Raw genomic sequence first — 18,123 nt, forward strand, 5'->3', positions numbered from 1 at the left:
AAAACTCAGCTTTGGAGGAGACAAGATTTCTTGACAGCTCCAGACCATGGAACAAAACTCCAATCACCCAAGGAACCACTCAGATTTCAAACCTGAAATCTAATCTCTAGATGATCCATATTGTTTGGGGTTATTTAACCTAAAAGTAAATTACATTTTGGAAATTACATGTAGTGCATTTTCTACTGGTATGATTGCTACCACACTGAACGGGTTATGTTTAAAGAATGTATGTTTGTTCAGGGCTGTCAATTAGAAAAATTACATATTTTAATTAAGGTGTGTTCTTTCTTAGAAATAATTCTTGTTTTCTTCTTAAAAATAGGCATTTCAGTTGTTCTAAAATGACATCACTCGGGGGGTGAGGGTCGGGGTGGGAGGGCTGAGTAGTGACATCCCCTCTGCTGTGCACTACACCAGAGTCAGGCCAAGTACATGGCAATTAACCATGATGTGGTTAACTTCACATCAGTAACTCCAGGATTTTGTAGAGATTCTTCACAACAGAGAGAAACTTTCAAAGAACCTGAAAAGCTTGCATTTATGAGATAGATATCTATATGCCAGATGTTTCTGAACTAGGTCACTTCAAATTGGGAGAGTATAAAGAAGACACTGACACAGAATAATTTGCTGATTCAGGACCATTTGTTTGCACTTCATATAAAGCTACTTTTTCATCCAATTTGATAAAAAGTTCCCGGCATGATACTAGGTCATTGCACTGCTAAAGATGAGGCCTTCTGCAGGAGATAAAAAAAGTCAAGGCTCTGACCACTGCATTCACCACAAAAAAGAAAAAAACCACAACACACAAACACGATAGGCCAAGAATTGATGGATCAATCACACACACACAAAACACAATCTTTTGAAATTATTTTTCTACACTCCTTATCCTAAACCACAGGTTAGCTGAACAGCAGCAGTGTCTCACCCTATAACAGCAGAAATTCCTTAACCTACCTGACCAGGCAACGGCAATGTTGTTCTTTGTAAAAACTTTTTAAAACCTTGGGTGGAAATCCAGATTAGTGCATGTTCGGTATTAATCGTTGTTGCAAAACTTGTGAACCCTGAAAATGTCTGTGAATGTTTTAAGCTAAAATATGGACTGAGCTTCCAAGACTAATTTGCGTTGGCAATGTTCAAGATAGAATTACAAACAGATGTTCTAGTCTGTCTGAAAAACTAAGGGATTTGGGGATAAAAGTCTTCTGAACGATTAATGATATTGCCAAAATAAATAAATATGCAGTCATCTGCTAAAACTAAATATATATAAACACATAACCCCAAAGCAAAGTATAGATCCTATGAAAATATGGAACAGATTAACGTAAACTAGACAGTGCCAAGACAGTTGTTTTAGGACACTAAAAGAACGCTACAACCTTCTTTTAGAGTGAAAATATGATATACTTAATTGTACCACCACATATTAAAAAATACCAGTGGGAAAAACAGAACCACTGAGACTTGGACTCTGTAAAATACTTAAGAGTAAATGACTCTCAAATTAGAGCTTTAGCAAAGGATAAAAACAGGTAACAGATTACCAATTTATTACCACTTTTATATGGCTTTAGAAGGTGACTTTGAAAATAAAATCAGATTAAAAAAAATAAGAGGAAGTGCAATTTTTTTAGAATGTCGGCAAGAAAAAAAAAATCCTAAATCGAGTACATCATCACATTTAATTTGTGAAGTACTACAATAACATATTCAGTGTACCTTAAACTAATTGCAAACAGACAAATTGGCAGGATAAAGGGTTCTACCATCCTATAATGCTTATAATGTTTAACTGGAATTCTTATAAAGACATAAACCAAAAAGCAGCTTAAGCCCATTTTTCTTACTGGATTTGTGTACTTTTAAAAGGGAGTTACTCATTCTTGGATCTCTTCTACTCTTACAATTTGTTCATTCTGCGCAACTACAAAGAAATACAACTCTTGTAGCTATGACTTCAAGAAACCAATTAAGTTCCCAAATACTTATTTGATTTAGAGTTAAAACTGTTCAAGCACATTTTCTAAGATGACAAAAATTCTGTTTATGAATGCCTACTCAGGCTGCATACACGGAAAATTTTTACAAGTTAGCATTTTCTAGGGGAACAAATGTTTGTTGGATGAGTAGACAGTTGCAGGTAAAAATACTGGATAAAGGCAACTATGTAAATGAAAGGAGGAATAACAGATTTCTGGGAACAAGAAAACAAGAACTGATGTTCTCTCCAATGCTGAATTTTAATTCCTGAAGGTAAAACTTACATTAGAGTACCATCATTCTCCTCAGCTGTGGACTTCTCTTGTACCACTGAAGTCTTTGACAAAGTTTTCACCAACTACACTAGCACAGGATGAAGGCAGGAGTAGAAAAATAAGTTACACAATCAGATTAGTTTCTTCCAGCAAGGATTGCTTTCCTCTGACCTGTGGAAAAGTAAATTTGCGTTGACACCAAAATCATCATCTCTAGATTTCAGGTCAAACCACAGTAGATCAACTGTGCACTAAAGCACTGCAAAAAACACCATCTGATGAGATTAGCTGGGGCAAACAAGCCATTTATGAGCTGCAGCCCCTTGTGCTATGACCCAACTGAACCAGCAGTCAACCCAGCAAATCTAAAGCTTCAGCAACACAGACACATGTTCAGATCTACATTTTGTAACAAAAACAATCCAAAACTTTGATTTGGGAAAAAATTCTTTCACAGAAACTTCAGCACTAACAGAAAGCTGTTCTAGTGATCACTGTTCATAAATAAACCATCTACACAATGATAGCCAGGAAGTAATCCATCCTCCACATTTAAGACTCGCTGACGTGTTCATCAATAACTACTAAAGCTACACGCATCTTTGACACAGGGACTGGGAAAACAAAGGAAAAGAGAAAAAGCAGGTATAGATTAGACCAGCCTAAGAAAGGGAGCTTTCTGAAGATTTTCAATTCAAATTAACAGGCAAGTTTTGTGGGGACCATTCTCAGGGCCCCTCTTAACTCCAAGGACAAAGCAGCGCGCAGCTGTGGGAAGTTGCTTACACCACAAGCCAGCATATGAAACCACAGAACCATAAAGCCAGTTACGTTGTGTGAAACCTCTGGAAGTCACCATGTCCCACCTCCTGCCCAAAGCAAGGCTGACTTCAGAGGCTGACCAGGTGTAACACAAGCAGATGTTCTGCTTAAAAGTAAGCGCCACTGAAAATCCCACAATCATCAACTCCACAGGTCTTGCTGTAAATCCATGTATCCATCCCCCTGTAAGGAGTCCAAACTGTTTATTTGTACTGGTGAGCAGCTACCAACATGAGCTGGGTCACTGATTCCTTTTGGTGACATCCGAGCCACTGACACTCAAATTGGCATCACTGGGATCCAGGAGCAAGTATAGAGAAACAAGGGTGAGTACAGAGGACCAGAGCAGATCCCACTTGCAAGAGATACTGGAAGAGGTCATTATTTAGCATCAATAAATATAGGTCATATACATCACCTGAAAATCCAGTTCTTTCAGACTGTCTGAAGACTCAAAGGAACACTGTATCAAGTACACGACACATATTTTCATTCTCGTCTCCTTCCATACCACAAAATAAAGAAATCTTTTGCTAAAAAAAAACCCACACCACACAACAAAAAAAGCCCAAAGAAGTAGAAGAAAAAAAAAAAGCCCTTTATATATCCAGATTCAAGAACTGTATTGTCAGAGAGGAACAGATAGAAAAAGTGGTAACTAACAGCACATACAGCTCTCATTATGAAAAAAAATAAAAATTAATGAACACATTTACTCAAAAAATAATTCAGTATCTATATATAGCAGAGATTACATAATTTTTTGTTAAATAGCCAGGAAGCTTACTACATTTAGAACACAAACCCAAAATGCTTTCAATAACCCAGTGAGTACAAAACTTTATAAATGTTAACAACAGATCCATTACCTAGCATTCAGCAACTACACAAATACTGTCAAAAAATAAAGTAGCTCTTCATCTGCCAAAATGATTTAGCAAGTCCGTCTGAAAGATGATGGGACATCCATATACGATAACCTTGTGAGTTCATGACAGAGATTCCTCCATCCATCATATCAAGAGGAAAGGAAAGGTTATTCAGGTTAATAGATATAGAATATCTATGATTGACTTCTGTATTTCACTGCACACGCAATACCTTCCAATGATCACTGAGCTGTTGGAAAGTTTGTATGAATCAATGCTTTATTCATGTTCAAGATATGAAACTACGAAGACAAATTATAATTACACGATCCTCACTACAGTACATAATGGTAAGACAGTATCTGTTTACAATAGCAAGCAGAGGGCAAGCATATCCTTAACTATAGAGGCTCAGAGGTCAGTGACGGCTCAAATACAAGATGCAAACTCAAAACCTACATTGTCACATTAAAAGTTACATTTTCTGATATATTTGCAATTATGTAAGACAGCTTTCTGCCCAGATCCTACCCCTCCATTCACTTTTGCGGGCAAGGGGAGAAATTCTTCATTTTCTCCCCTTCAGCTGATCACTTCCAGGTTCGGTTCTTTTAGAGGCCAGGCTTTCCACACACTGAGCAAATGAACCCCTGAACAGATATAAATTAATTTCACTTACTTTATTGTTTTGAGTTTTGTGAAACTGGTTATTTTCAGTTCCAGGTTATTTACAAACCTGGAAGAGGCATTGGGTCAGTGTCATGAATTCTTGAAAATTTTTAAGTACTATAGCACTGGTCAATTCTAAACTCATATTAATAGCAGCAACAAAACAGAGAATGAATAAGAAACCAGGTAAAAATGCCAAGCAGAGTGTAAGGAGTGAGGCAAAGTGGACAGGAAAGCCAGGCAACCTTTGAAAATCCAAGCTCAAGAGTATCTGGGGGCAGCAATTTAAGGGAAGAACCACAGGTCACCCACCCACCCTGGCAGCAGACCAGCACTGGAAAAGAAAGGCCACTTGGCCACCCCCAGAGCAATGGCCCCTGCAGCCCTCTGACTTTCCAGCACGGTTCGGTGTGTAAATACCAGAAGAAACACACACGGCAGCACAGACAGACACATGCACCCGGCTTGCTGAGGCCATGCTGCCTCTCCCATTTCCACAGGAGCAATTCTGTGTCCCCTACACTTACCTTGCAACTACTGCTGCCGAAAAATCCTTTATATGTGCGTGAGGCTTCACTGAGCTCAAACACACACAGTATCACCAAGCAATACCAGTGGCATTGGTATTGCACAGGAGGCAGCTAGACTACATTTAGTGCTGCACAGGGAATCGCTTTAAAGGAAGACAGATGTAGTGAACCCATGAAGATCTGAAACTTAATGGAAGACAAACTCCAGAATAAACGCTTGCAAGTCACAGTAGTGACTGCAGACTATCTACAGACTCGCAGATAGTCTTTTTAGGCATTTTATCTCATCTCATTTGTATGTTATCCCATTACGTACTTTAATAAAATTTGGCAAGAAAATCTTCCAGCAAAATAACAGCTGAGCTGCGTTTGCATGCCCCGCAGGAGTCACACAAAGACCGATGCTCTCACTAATGTATATAAATGACTGCCTGAAGGTTGCACAGATGCTCCACTGTGCATCTGCACTGATGATGTGGTCATTTTGAAAAGCCCTTTCCCAATCTGTTACAGAATACCTGTTTCTAGCTTCTTGACTTGGGGAATAAGCTTCAGCGTCAAATGGTTTACTGATAATTGCCTCATGCTCAATCTGTTATGAATAAAATGCATGATACTCCTGCCTCACTTTGAGGAACAGTTGCACATAAAGCAGTTGGAGAACTGACAGTAGCATTTAGGTAGATGATAAACACAGCAATTTAATACACTTTAGAGCTTGCATTTCAGTTCTTCCACGCAAGTCATGTGGCCTTTAACAGCTGATAAATTTTCCCCTCCAACATGGCTCCAACCATACTGCCTGTGAGCACTAATTATGGAGTAATCAATGTTAGCCCATATTCCTAACTAAATGGTTTACAAAGAATGAATAATAAAAGCCTACTGCAAATGCAAACAGATTACCTCATTATCATAGATTCTGGGTCTGCATTCAAGAATTAATCCACAGTAAAATTTCTTCGCTCTCTCTAGTCAGACAGAAGAGAGAACTGGGCACTTACTGCTTATGCATACAGGGTCAAATGCAAAAGTTGTCAATGATAACCTTGACCTAGCAGCCAGCTGACTCAATCATAAAAAAATATAACAACAATTTAAATTTAAGATCACAGAGACAGAAAATTATTGTACATACACTGCTATTTCCACATTATTCCATTTGTATATATGATTTACCATAATCCAGGAGCCAAAAATGTCCCCTGTAACACACAAAGCTGCAACAATACAGAAGAATGTTACAGCAAACCATAGTACTGACTTGCGTCCAGGCAAGTTATAATGCTTTAGTTTTTAAGGCATCTTTTTGCTTAGTCTCAAAATCATAGAAGGCATTAAAAATATACCAGATGCTATAAGCAACAGAGGAAAAACTTGATACAGTTTTACTGGAACAAGAAAAATATAATTTTGAAAAGTATTTTAAATAGAGTACTTCTGGAAAACCCTAGAGGTGTTCTACGGTGTACTCTGAAGATGGGAAACAGTATTTATGGTGGCAGAATTCAATCCTATGACTGCACTCATATTATTGAATAGTCTTTCCCAGTTTGCTTGTCTGATTTTTTAAAATCTTCATTATAACTGTCCCAGCTTCATACACTTAAGAGTATCTGAAAACAAAACTTCATCCACAATGAACCTTTTCCATAATATTTCATCATTCAATTAATGATGAATAGGAAAAAAAAGTTTCTGATGCTTTAATAATTATTGACTTACTTGGAAAAAAAAAATCAATTTTTTCCATGAGTATAATCACTGCAATAGGAGGAATTGGTACAAAGGGGAAAACAACATTGCAGTTGCTTCTGGTCATTTTGAAACTGCCCCAGCTGTACACCCACTGAGTCACAATGTTGACTGCAAGTGCTGAATGCAGATCCCACATTACAGTGGCTGGGCAACCTATGTCATGAACAGGGCTACTGAAAGTCAAAAAGCGTCTAATCCCATATGCTGAATATTGCAGGGCAGCAGAAATATGGCACATGCTTTAACAGGATTTGCCTGAGTAACGGGAGGAGCATCGCTGCCACAACCAGCACCAGAGCCCTGGCTGCTGGGCTTTGCCAGCAGGTTGGCCACCACAGGGATGCTGATGTGCTAGGAAAGCCCCAGCTCTACCAGTCCTGGGGGTACTGGCTTTGCTCAGCGGTGGCAGTGGCTTGGAGAGGTCGTGCTCCATGGGTTCAGTCCCTTCCATTTCGCCATGTTCCCTGTCGCTGCACTCGAAAGGTGACAACTCTGGGAGGCTGCTGATACCAATAACCCCTTGCCCTGTACCCTCAGGCCTGGAAGCCTGGACCTCACCCATCTATGTGCTTCAAGAGCTACAAACCTTAACCCAAGGCCAGGAACAGATTTTTAAGCCTCTTTAAACCAGACAAACTTGCTTTAATGAAAACCAAGACAGATCATGCCATGGATTTCACACAGTTACACTACATTGTTTAATTTTTCAGGTGCTCTGCCACTCTTATCTTGAACGAGGAGTTTCTTCAAACAACTCTGGCAGATACAAATGTGACTTTTACTACCTCCTACACTGCTCATTTCAGTTCCGCCTTTGTTACTATGTCTGGCAATATCATTTAAGTAGTGTTGGGTATCAAAAAGCTTTAAGGGAGGTGCCATGAAACGGGCAGGCTCAGAGGATGTCCCACAGCCCACGCATGGCAAGTCAGTGCAACGGAGACTGATGTGAAGGGGTGCAAGGTTGCACGGTGGTCACAGCTCAGAAATATGGGCATCTCTGTAACGAAGGGGATAGGCACATAGAAAGAAAAGAGAAACGGAGGGCAGAGTCATCACCCTGGTACAGCGAGATACCACCAGCCCTCCTGTGTCCACTCAATGAACAAGGCTGAAACTGGTCTCAGGCAAAAGCATCTCTTTCTCCCAGGTGGGAAAGAGATGGCTCAGCTGCCTTAACTATGAAACAGGTTGTCCTGACAGTCTGTTTTTATCCTGCGGAGGTTCGGTTTCACTTTGATCATCTTTGATTTTTTTTCCCCTGTACAGTTTCCTTCAAATGTATGTATAGATTTGAATTTCACAGAAACTGATGATGAGTCAACAACTGCAGGTGATAAAGCCCAAACTTCTGTCAGGAAAAAAACCCACATGTGTTGATAACCTGACTATCTTGTAGAGGATCGGAGTAATTTGCAACTAAACTGAGCTTTGAATGCAACTAAATTAAGTATCCAGCTGCTATATAAAAACTGTCTCAGAATAATTACAATCCTACTCCAAGAAGAAGAGAATTAAAGATTAAAAGGTAAAAGATTATTTTAATATATATCCAGATGTGCAGTGACTGAAGTTGCTTTGTGTCACTGAATATTTTTTTAATATTCAATATTTTAACATATACACATACCAGAATCTCTCAAATATTTAGCATCCAGCCATTCCTGGCCAGAAAAACTTTATATATGTGAAAGCTATAAAAACAATTTAAAAGGCAATCTGTTAAAGTTTCCATTGAAAATGCTGCAAAATTTCTACTTTTCCTGCCTATTTATTCATCTAAATATGAGACAAGTTAACATTGGCTCGAAACACAGACACTGAATGACATAAGACACATTATCATCACACTTGTAAATTTAGAGTGAATGGGTTCAACATGAGTTATACCCTACAGAACAAAAGCTATGTGTCATATTCCATTTTTGCCATAAAGATTGTTACTACAGTAATGTTCTAGTCACTACTGTCATTTGTAAATACTAATTGCAGGCATAAATAGCTAAAGCAAACAGCCACAAAGTTGGCAATTTTATTTTAATCCTTGAAAAAAAAATGTCAAGGGATATTACTTCAAGGGATATACCTGTTGATTATAACCTGAATTTTTTTCTCTGTTTAACAAAAATAAGTCAGTCATAGGGTAATTTCTGTTAAAAAATAAATATGCATGTTCTATTTCTTCTCAGAGATTTTTCCTCCTTTTTCTGGGGGCCATGTGGCAGCAGCCCAGCCAACCAGTCAAAACAAAGATTTAAACACCTAATGTTGTGTTTTTTTCATAACAGTGATAATATTAAGAAAAACACAGTGACTATGAACCACACCCTAGAAAGCAAGCATAAAGTCTCTGATAATCAATACCTAACTAGCTTTTCAGAAGAATTATCTGTGAACTTAAAATCACCTTGAAGCTTATAAATGTCTTGTAAGATTGTTTGTACTATCAAACCTATCTAATAAGGGCAAAGTGCATGGTGACCACTGTCAAATTAATTGTTCAATCAAGAAGCAGTAAGTAAAAGGCATTAGGTCTGTTATGCTCCATTGCATACAGTTACATCTTTGATAACTGCCCCGTGGGAGTTTATGGATCTTACAATGACCCCTGTCGAAACTCAATTGACTTCTTTCCTGTAAATTCTATTAGAATTGGTCCCTGCATCACTGGCCACAATAATCAAGAGCAGAGAGCCTGATTTATGTATAAGCATTTTGTTTTAATCTAACTGAATAGAATATAAAACAGGTGAGGTTATGAGATGGCTTTAAAAATAAATAAATAAAAAGGGAACTGCATACCATTCTATACCACAAATTAAAAAAGAAGTTTAAAATCTCTAACTTAGAAACTGGAAATTCTTCAGGAACAAGAGAGAGTGAAAAGGAAAAAGAGTTTTGTCTAAATATTGGCCTTTCAAAAAGTACCAGAATCCACACCAAAAAAAAAATTGTAAACAATATAGTGTGCAAATGGAATTGTCCAAATAGCCTGAAGCTTACCTAAAGCAAGAAGCATTGCTTTATAAGAGTTCCTAATAGGAGTAAAACTGATTAATTTATTGAGAAAGCAAACACTATTTACTCGCAAGTTTAAAGATCTGGGTTAAGTCTTTTTCAGAGACTTGGAAACCCCAAAGAGTCCATAATTCTTCCTTCATTTTCTTAAAGTTATTAACATTCCTCAGCTACAAATATTTAGCTCTGTTCAACTACTCAGCTCAGCTTATGATTTTAAGACATAAAAACTGACCAACAACCCAAATCTTTGTAACATAAGACATCTCGTAACATAGAACACCGGTACAATAAAGGCACTAATTGAACTTTATAGGTATTTCTTTTCCATTATTATAATTTTACTCCCACATTTCTACAGTTTAGATCCTCCTACAAAGAAGGATCCAAATAGCTTTATGTATAGAAACTACTTCCATAATTATGAAAGTTCAAATAAAATTTTCTGGAAATAATTATCAAATGATGGGCAGTACATGCTTACAGAAAAGAAGCAGATAAATTTAATTAGCCAAATATCATACTTGTGATACATGGAACAATGAAAGCAAGAAACACATTAACTATCCCTTTTTCCATATAAATAAGAGAATTATTGAAAATAACCTATTCACCATACTAAAAGTTCAGAAGGTTATGATGGAGATTGTAGAAATCAGGATGGGCCCATTCTCAGGAATGTTTACGCTTAAGGAAAACAGAAGGGCAATATAAAACAAAGCACACAAGATAATCGGACTACATCAAAAAACATAAAAACATTTAACCTTTGCTAGTTTAAATGAACTTTAGAAACTACTTAAAGCCACACAAAGATATTCAGATTTCAAAGAGTAAGATACTTTAAGTACTTGAACTAGATACCAACATGGAAGCTCTGGAGGAATTAAGCAGCCAGTGCAGAACCTGAAGGAACACTTTGAGAAGTCCCAGTCACAGGAATGATGTACCTGTGACGCACAGGTTAGAAAACTTGCAAATCCAACTGAAGTGGCATTGAGAGCAGAGCCCTGCATAGGCCAGCTTCGCTATCCTGACAGCAGAACCCCTGTGCTGGTTTGTCTTAGACGGATAAATGTTTCCAATAAATGCATTAGCTACACCATAATTGTAACCAGAGAGCAACCAATCTCACCATTATAGAAAAATCCACATAATTTATTAACCATGTAATTATGTTTATGGCAGTAAACATAATGGCAATCGTCCCGACCACTAAAAGTCAAGATGCATCCCTTGACCAGGCTTGCTTCACTCTAGCTTTATGAGCCCAAAACTCATCTCTAAATCAAACAGATCTAAAAATTGGATAGAAAATAACAAAAGTCAGATTCAGATAAACACACACTCGTCAGCAGAAAGCCACATATTCACAGCAAGTTTTCCTTTAAGAGGAAATCACAGATTTGTAGCCAGAATTTGCAGTACCTGTAAGAACACAACCCCACCCATCCAAAGAATTTGACATTTAGTCTTCCCTCTGGTGCACAGGTGCTTAACTGTAAAAAAGATCTCTGAAGACCCAACCAGATCAGCAGTTGTCATTCTTTGGCTACCTACATAGGAAGTGCTCTTCTTGAAATACTTTCTTAGACCAACTTCTCTTCCCTTGCTGTCTCTCACAATAAGCAATCTGTGCAGGCATTCACATCTCACCCATCCAAGCTACACGCACCATCCATCAAAGTAAAACTGCGGCACACATGGTTAATTAGACCCTTGGCCAGCACGCTGTGCCACCCCGCCGAAGTAAAGCACATGCATGCCTCCAGGCAAATTTCTGCACCTAATGCTTCATCTCAGCAATTTCATATTGTGCATCCTAACAGCTCTGCAGGACAGAGAGGGGCTGAGCACACGCTGAGCCTGGCAGATATGCCTTTACATGCTATCACTGTATTTCCTACTGTAAACTTAATTAACAATTAATTAAATAACAAAACAAAAAAATACATTTGTCTCCCAAAATGCATGCCATATCCTAAGAAGAAAAATGCCTAGGAAAAAAAATAAAACACTTTCAAAATCTAAATACAAGTATAAAAGCCCTAAAGTAAGGAAGGATTTATGAAAACCCCTACGCTGGCATGAATTTCAATCCACGTAAGATACAGTTATTGAGACCAACTGGAAGTAAGATTAGAAAAGGAAAACAAGAAAAAACTTGCATATTTGGACATCTTCAAATAGCTTTAAGCATCATGGATAGACCACTATTTAAAAATGCCTGCAACAGACATCTGCCATACGTGGAAAACAAATTAATCAACCTGGACTTTTATTTTAATCTGCCTCACAGAGAATATTTATGTGAGTTTATTAATTGCAGTTATAAAATACACTGCTACCAAGCCTATGTCACACAAAATATTTAATGTATATGCAAAACAAAATTTAATATCTATGCAAAACTTACTACTTCCATTGAAATAAAAAATAAAATACACCTCCTAAAAATAAGCTAAGACCATATAGCCGAAAAACTACACCCAGGGTCTACACATGACCACCATTACGACATTTAAAAGAATACAGAAATAGCTTAGACTGCCTATGAGTCTTTGAATTATACCCAATTACTTGGAAGAGCTTGCACAATGATGGTAGCAGTTGTGGGATGCCTAGAAAGAGTCTTATCAGAATTTCTTGTTTCCAGTCACTAATGTATTTAAATACTCTAAAGAGTGGTTACAAGTTTAAGCCTGCCTATTAAGGAAAAAGTCCTGCTTCAGTGAAGAACTCTAGATATTTCATATCACTTAGAAAGTCATTCATTATGTTCTCACAAATACAGTTTTCTTTTTGAAAGAAATTAAAGAAATACTCAATCTGAATAAATTTATTGCCCAGGACTAAATACATTACTTAGGAATAATGCACTTAACTTGATACATAATAGTAGGAAAAAAAGATAATTCTAAGTACACCCTTGAAAATGTCTCAATTTGTAGTAACAGATGGCTTTTCGTGAGAAACCATAAACAGTCTCAAGTCTGCTTTTAATGCAAAAGTATAATTGAAATAACAGTTGCATTGCAAAAGAAATTCTAACCTTTGGATAAACTTTGGATAGCAGTTTGCTCTTGCAAACTAAAGCCATCCTTTCTAAACCAAAAAATACTCACAGGACTCCAAACCTCAGCCATCAGCTCAGTGGTATCAGGGCCACAGATACCCAACCTTGTGACCAGCACTGCCTGCATTATTGTATGAATACCTGACAAACAGCTTGGCAGCTGAGTGATGAGAACCTCACAATTTAACAGTTAGAAGTGAACCTCCTAACAGCACCAAAAGCTTAATTGCAACTTTAAAAGAAATGTTATTCTTAGCATAGTACACAATTTCAGTCAGCCTATACTATATGAAATTTGAGCTTAATTCTACCAAAGCTACTTCACCCTTCGTCTTTTGCCCCTCCTGGAATCAAACCGATCCAGTTTTTGAGTTTAAGATGCATACCTTAGGCAGTAATGTAATACTAATAGACCTTAAGTTATTTCTACCAGTTGTTCTTATCTTCAGTTTCCAAAACATCCTGAATTTTGAGCAAACTTGAAAATGCACATCTATGTTTGTATGCATTTAAAAATTATTGCTTACGCTCAGAAGCAGACTTCTAACAAATACCTAACTAACAAAGTTTGAAACCTAATCTTTATCTTTCATTGCGTTTGTTACATAAACACAATATGAAAGAGTAATTGGAAACCATAGTCCAGCTATTTGTGACTATTCTGCACCCCGTTACGTGCTACGTTGCAGGCACCCGGCAAACAGTGTAGCCCCATCACTGAACCCTTACCAAAACAATACCCTGCTGGTTTCTCATTAGGAAGCCCACTTACTTGTAACAGGAACACAAGAAAGAGCTCACTCCTCACATGGTTTTGAAGAAATCAAAACTGCCTCCTCTAGTGGGACAGCGCACATGGTTCAAACCAGTAAAATCCCTGCATGTGGCAGACTATGAATACAGATTACTTGCAGCTACAAACATGTCTGGGAGGGCTTCCTATAATCTTTGAATACATTTGCATCTTTTCTCATTGATTTCGATTGTTCCATAGGCAAGGACAACCATAGCGTCATCTTGGATAATAATTCTAGTAGGTTTAAAATAAGACATATATGAACTGCCACAAAAATTCATATAAAAAAATACCATAAAAATTCATAACTGACTCTTGGGGGAAAAAAAGGATCCATACAACATCAGATACAGCTAAGGAAGCTGTAAAATAAACACAAATAAACAAACAGACCCAGGACAGTTTGCATATCAGGAAGCCCAGATCCAACATGTAACTGAATGAAACTCCCAGGTTTATACCCTAAATAAGAAGAAACAAAGCAGGGTTTGCTCCATTTCTTGTTTAGTATTAGCTACACATACAGTTTCTGGGTAGAAGGGCTTTTAGCCACACTGTGCCTGATGGGAACACGCAGCAGAAGAGCAGAACAAAGCCATCAATCTCACCTCGCCTTTGGGCCACCAGCTGCTGCTGGGCTGCAGAGCCACAGCCATGATGCATGTCCTGGTTCTTTAGCCACAGTTAGTTACAGCCCACAACAAAAAAATTCTCCTTCCACCTCCCTGCAACCATTTCCTTTGTGTCATTTCTGCATTAATCTACTGCAATGCATTTACTGTGTGTTATTCTGGAAGGCCAGCTGAAACTTCCCGTCATTTCATGACACTGCAGCTGGGGTGCTGAGGTGGTATAGGTTAGGATGCACATCCTACCTTCACTTCATCACTTGCCCTGGTTCCCAAACATTTCTGGATGCAATTACAGGCAACTGGAAATCAGTGCAGTGGGCCAAGACATATGCAATGTTTACGCTGTTCTGAAAGACAAGCAGCAGAACTAGCCTTCCCCTGTCGGTCCCCAGTCCTGAAATGACAGCGCACGGTGGAACGGCACACTGTTGAAGTGGACACTGCAATCTCACAACTTCCAACTAAGATATTGGTGGGGTGGGGAGTGGGGGGTTGTACATCTTCAATGCGCACCTTTTAAGGACACAGGCAACAGAAGGATGAATCGTATGGCAGGTCAGTCGTGTATTAAGCCTTCTTGGGTTTGGGGTGGGTTTGGTTTTGCCTTCTTGGTGGTTTGTGGCGGTTTTTTTGTTTTGGTTTGGTTTTTTGGTATTTTTAAAGAATATGATCAGAGGCTCCACTAGGCAGTGTTAGAGGGGATATTCTCGCAGCTCCACATGGGGTGGCATCCTGTTGCTTACTAAAATCAGTCCTTTCTCTTGGTAATCAGAAAAGCAGCTCACTGCCCTCTGTGGAGGCAAACAGTGACAGCAGCACCCATCACATGGTGCCCTTAGCTTTCAGTTCTTCAGCTCACCCTTCTGAGGACATGTGCCCCACAAAAAAGAGTTACCTTAAGATGCCAGACATACCCTCTTTTAAAAAGATACTCAATTTATTCCACAAACAAGATTCCTTTTGCATTATATTTTAACCTAGTTTATGCTACACTTACAGAATGCAACTAATAACAGCTGAGCAATATTCTCTCCCTAATAACTTGCTAGTTAGTGACACACGTCCCTCACCAGGATTGTTACTGGGGTTTTTTTGTCATTTGGTTTTTCAGCAGAATAGGATGCTACTTGGTACCACAAAACAGTTGAAGAATACATGAGGTTAAATCATCTCTTGCTTCACAACACAAACTAGGCTGAGGAAAATGTCACTGCAGGATTAAAAATAGTCCTGAATTGCAAAACTAAAGCTAAATAAAAGCTCTGTCCTCCTCTATGGCATACTAGCAAATTATATTTTTTTTATCTGATATGTATGACAACAATGAAGAAAGAACACCGTTTAACTAGAAATGTCACTGAATTGACTCTGGCAGAGGTTAAGACAGAACTCTTGTAAAGTTCAACTCTCTTAAAATCCAGACACATATAAAAGAAATATGTCAGGAGAAAGAAAAACATCTGGCAAAGTCTTTTTATATCAAATAGATCTTTCCTCCTGCAAGTGTGTCACATGATCAGATAACTGTTCTACTACACTCTGTATGCTTTAAATTAATTCTGAGCCACCAAAACCATTTCACAGAAAATTCTATGATCACAGAAATGATCACATAGATACAAATGATGTAAAACATACTCAGTTATTCATAGCAACTGCAGCTGATATGTATAGAGATTTTGTGCGCAGCCTGTTACAACTGAATCTGGAAGACTGCAACACTGCCTAAGATGTTCTTAATAAAATCCACAATTTATATATACTTTTTTTAGGTAATAGGTACAGTTATTATTCATTTCATGTAACAACAGCATATGTACATTTTATAATCTATATCATATATGCAAAATGGAGGGTGTTTTCTTTAAAGCAGAATCTGCACAGCTTTTTCAGAGCCTGACTCAACCCTCATGTTTTCAGTTCTTCATAGTCATTTTGTTTCTCATTAGCAATCTCATTTCTTGGCTGGCAGAGTAATCATAAAATGCATCAAGCATCAATAGCCAGACCAAGCAAATAATTATTTCTTAGACACGCACAAAGCTTTAGATTATAGCTAGTGTCTACAGAAGTAGTTTTAAACACTTCGCTACAAGTAAGAGACTGATTCCCAATTTAAGACCTCTAAAACTGAGCATCTCCTAGCTACAGCGGCCCATACTCATTGTTCACATTCTGCTAAACAATTCCCAATAAAATAGATCTATCATTTGAAGATAATTTTGCATTTCAATGTTGAATACACTTCCTCGTCTGCCAGAACAATAACCACAACCACTGAGGGTATGTTTACATCTGGGGGAGAACCCACAGATTAAAGACAATGAGTGTCTGAACACAAGGAACCAACCCCAGCTTACACAATCAGCATGACTGGACTCCCTCCTGATCTTTCTGTTTTGAAATTTCTGCTCCCTCCCCAGGTGGGTTGGGTTTTTCTGAATAATCCTGCCGAGCTACCCTCCAGAAAAATGTCAGCCATCCAGTGTCATAGGATGGGATCCATCATGAGGAAGAAACCGAGATTTAAATACACCTGCATCAACAGTAATGAAGATAACTGCCCAAAATCTTCTGTTGTTATTAGGGGGAACAAAAAAAAAAATAGGGAGGGGATATAAATAATCTCTTCCATTACTGTAAACCTCTCAGCATTCTCAGTATTTGGCTATTTATTATACAAACACTCAGAGAAACAGTCTAATGTCTTTTGGTATCAAGAGTGATCCACATCCTATATCACGAAGTGTTACACAGAATAGTTCACAAGAGCAGGAAAAAAACCCAGTAGACCTTCCTTGGACATACACTGTACATAAATCAGGCTTTAAAGTTAGAACTTGATTTTCTAAGCATCAAAATTCAAATCCAGAGTGGAAGTTTTAACCAGAAGTAACTTATAACAAATGAGTTGTTTAATAATTCTATGGTCCTGAAAAATAATCCTGCAGGTTTACCCTTTCAGGCCTTCTGCAAATAACAGAAGTATTTAAGAGGGAAAAGCAAAAAGTTAAAGGGGTTAAATAAAAATGCAATACTAAAATATATGGAGATCTAAAGGATTTATTTTGCTTGTGCCAGGCATGCGAAAGGCACATTTCACCAGTACTGTTAACAGATGTTCTGAGTTCTCATGTACCCTTGAAGTATAATTTCCTAATTCACCACAGCATCTTATGGAAATGAAATAGCAACAGTAAGCATTAATTTCCTGAAACTTGACTTCAAATCCTGATTAGGTCACAAATGAAGTGAAACAGTTCAGTCTTACAAGATGATGCATCTCCTCCTGCACCTTGTATCCAGGGTCTATTCACTTGAACAGGAGTGGATACACCTACACACCTCCCAAGGTCAGACTGTGTTAGCACCAGCCCCTATTGTCTTGGAAAGATACATGTAACTGCACTTTGGCTGCCTAGAAAACAAAACCAAAGTATCATCAAGCTGTACTTAAATTAATTTTGGTGGTTTTCACTTGCTTCTCTTGCTGCTGCCCATTTTGCAAGTGGGTAGACAGACTTCATTTGTTATTTCACCATTTTTTTTTAATTTATCTGTCTTTATACACACAAAGAAATTCAACACCTGTCAAGAAAGATGGAATTGTCTATGTCTCAGGTCCTACAGCCCTAAGTAACAGATTAGTCACCAGCACAACTGAGGAAATAAATTTCAAAGAA

General features: G+C 38.1%; 1 protein-coding gene across 1 annotated transcript in view; it reads right to left on the minus strand.

The window, feature by feature from the left end:
* The window catches only part of SMYD3 (SET and MYND domain containing 3), a 419,824-nt gene that overhangs the window by 384,841 nt on the left and 16,860 nt on the right, over positions 1–18,123 (minus strand). The gene's annotated exons all lie outside the window — the stretch shown is intronic.

This window comes from Falco punctatus, assembly GCF_963210335.1.
Source record: "Falco punctatus genome assembly, chromosome: 5".
Taxonomy (NCBI): domain Eukaryota; kingdom Metazoa; phylum Chordata; class Aves; order Falconiformes; family Falconidae; genus Falco; species Falco punctatus.